A 3013-nucleotide genomic window follows, 5' to 3' on the forward strand; every position below is an offset into this window, starting at 1 on the left:
CCTCTTTTAGTCCTTAATGTAAAAAATTTATCATCTTGGTCCCTTGCTAGTACGCGGGGAGTACTTTATGAGTACGCTTAGTGTACTAGCCTATTGATGGTCGTAGATTCCACCCACATACATGGGGCGTACGTGGAGTACGCATGGAGTATGCAGGGCTGAGACAAACCCTAATATTTAGTTTGTGCCCTATTTACACAACTTCAACTCATCTCTTGGACATTTTAGAACAACCTCCATCTCCCTTGGCCCTGAAATCGAAACCCTAGAGTGATTTGGTGAGTTTTGAGCTTGAAAGAGTGTTTGTTGGTGGTTTGTGAAGGAAAAGAAGAAGAAGAACACTTGGAGGAGTGGATTGAGCTTGTAGATCCAGTATTACCTTCTCATTTGCAAGCTTTTGAGTTAAAAATCTCACACCTTGATCACTATTTATTTTAGATCTACTTTGTGATGTTTCTTGGGCATTTTTGGGTCTTTTGAAGCAAAGATGAGCTTTTGATCTACTCCATAAGTAGTGGATGCTAGATCTAAGCTCCGTTTAGGCCATATGTTCATAAAAATGAAAGCTTTATGGATGTTTTTGGTCCTTACATGTATTAAGACCCTTGTTAAGCTCTTTTTGAGCTTTTGAGTCCCATTAAGCCATGTATATATGTAAAGTTGCCAACTTTAGGTGATAAGTCCCCCTTTAGGATCAGATCTGAGATTTGGCTTGAGGTCTCAACCGATTAAGTTCTTAATGGAATTGGTTGGCAAACTGGGGAGTATGCTGGGCGTACCCAGCTGGTACACTGTGAGTATTAGCCCCATATGGAGTACGCTAAGCGTACGAGCTGAGTACGCCCCACGTACTCAGCAGATGGATTTTTGGGCTTGCGTTGTTTGTATTGGGCCATAACTCGGGTTTGTAAGTTTGGGCCTTGTTAGGCCATTAGAGTTTTGTTTTATACTTGGGGCTAGCATGTTGGGCTTCCTTGGATTTAGGAGCATGATGGGTTTTGGGACCAATTTGGAAGATCGGGCAATATATTGGGCTTTAGGTTAACATTTAGGATTTTGGCCTTTGGAGTAATTGAGTTGGGCCTTGGCCTTGGGCAAAGTAAGATAAAGGGTAAAATGGTCTTTTAACCTTGTTGTGGGCCAAGTAGTTTAGACTCTTGGTTATTTGTCGGAATCCAATTAATAACTGAATGTTATTTATTTTGATAATGCGGGGATTTTTTTGGCGAGCAATCAGAGATTCATTCGAGTGATTAAGCAGCTAGAGGTGAGTTTCCTCACTGTGTGTAGCGGGTCGAAGGAACCAATGCCAGCCCATGGTTTGAAATGTTATTATGCTAGTTGTCTGCGTGACTCGTGCATGTGTTATGTGTATATGTTTATTGGGCGGGGACCAATAACTATCCTGTATGCTATTATATTTGTGATTATCGCATGTGTTTGTATGATTATATGTTTATATGTATACTGGGCGAGGCCCGATGCCAGGCGGGGCCTGATGACTGACAGATCTGTATACCGAGTGGGGCCCAATGTCGGGCGGGGCCCATTATGTGTTTGTTATGTATCGTATATGGTATCTTGGGGAACTCACTAAGCTTTTTGCTTACGGTTTTCAGTTTATGTTTTTCAGGTACTTCTCGTTCGAAAGGCAAGATCCTGAGATGATTGCAGTACACACACCACCTCTTTCCGCATTTTCTGATTACTCTGATGTTTTATGATGTATTGATACACTTTGTTCCACTTTGCTTTTATGATGATGTTTTGGATTACAATTTTATTTAATTGAAAAACAAAACTTTTTGGTCCTAATTTTTGGGACGTTACAATACATGAAGAAGATGGACCACGTCTAGTTCCACTCGAGATACCTGCCAAGAGAATGTCCGAGCTCAAATGGCACATTCTATCCATGCTGAAGGACATACCTTTCACCGGGAAAGAGTATGAAGATGCTTTCAAGCACATCGATGAGGTCAAAGACATTGCAAACTACTTTCATGTCCCTAATGTGCCAAGGGAATCTGTTTTACTTAGGATACTTTCGGTTACATTTACTGGTGAAGCTAATGTTTTGTTGAAATCTCTTGCACTCGGATCCATTACCACATAGGAAAACCTTCGTGATGCTTTAATCGAGTAATTTACTCCACCTTCAAAGATTTCAAAGCTCAAGAAGAAGATAACTAACTTTCAACAAGAGGTTGAAGAATCATTGTATGAAGCATGGTAGAGATACAAGGGCTTGCTTAGAAGTTGCCCTCAACATGATCTAAATGTTCAACAAGAAGTTTCCATCATCTATGATGGAGTGAATGTCACAACTAGACAACTTCTTAACCCACAAGGGCCAATGATGAAAAAATAGCAGACAACTATTAAAGAATTTGCAAATCACTCACGTGAGTACCACAACCCATGAGACGACGTTACTAGAGGAAAAGGAGATGGAGGGAATGAGAACTTGGCTGTAGTCATATATAAACTAGATATTATGGATAGGAAAATGAAAAAATTAGATCAATCCATTCATGCGATAAGAGTTGGGTGTGATAATTGCAGTGGTCCATATTTGACCAAGGATTGTGACTTGGATTATGGGAATAAGAAAGCACAAGTGTTCTACTCGAGTGCTGATAAGTATGATGAAGATTGGAGGAAACCCAAGAAAAAATGATTTCTATATGAAGAGTAAAAGAAGCAAAAGGATGAAAAGCATAGACAAACTGGTAGAGGATTTTATCAAAAAGAGCAACCAACAACCAAAAAGAAGATGGATTTCAAGTCGGTACTTCATAAATTTATGGAAGCATCTAAAAAGAGACATGATACTACTGATGCCAATATGAGAAATCACCAAGCTTCTATCAAGAATATGGAGACTCCACTTGAGCAACGTACTACACTTGTCAATGAGAAATTACCTCCTAAAAATAAAGACTCAAAGTCACAACCTCATGTCATGGTGATCTACATTGAAGAAGAGGTTCATTCTGAGCCAATAATGACC

The 3013-nt window shown here is 39.8% G+C and overlaps 1 non-coding gene across 1 annotated transcript; it reads right to left on the reverse strand.

Moving 5' to 3' along the window:
* Positions 1 to 2170: 2170 nt before the first annotated feature.
* LOC145141561 (small nucleolar RNA R71) lies at positions 2171 to 2277 on the reverse strand. The gene has a single exon (XR_013722755.1). It is a non-coding gene; the product is annotated as a small nucleolar RNA R71 (small nucleolar RNA).
* Between the last annotated feature and the right edge of the window lie 736 nt (positions 2278 to 3013).

The sequence above is a fragment of the Lactuca virosa genome, chromosome 9 (assembly GCF_052849685.1).
Source record: "Lactuca virosa cultivar CGN04683 chromosome 9, Lactuca_virosa_CGN04683_v6, whole genome shotgun sequence".
In the NCBI taxonomy this organism is placed as follows: domain Eukaryota; kingdom Viridiplantae; phylum Streptophyta; class Magnoliopsida; order Asterales; family Asteraceae; genus Lactuca; species Lactuca virosa.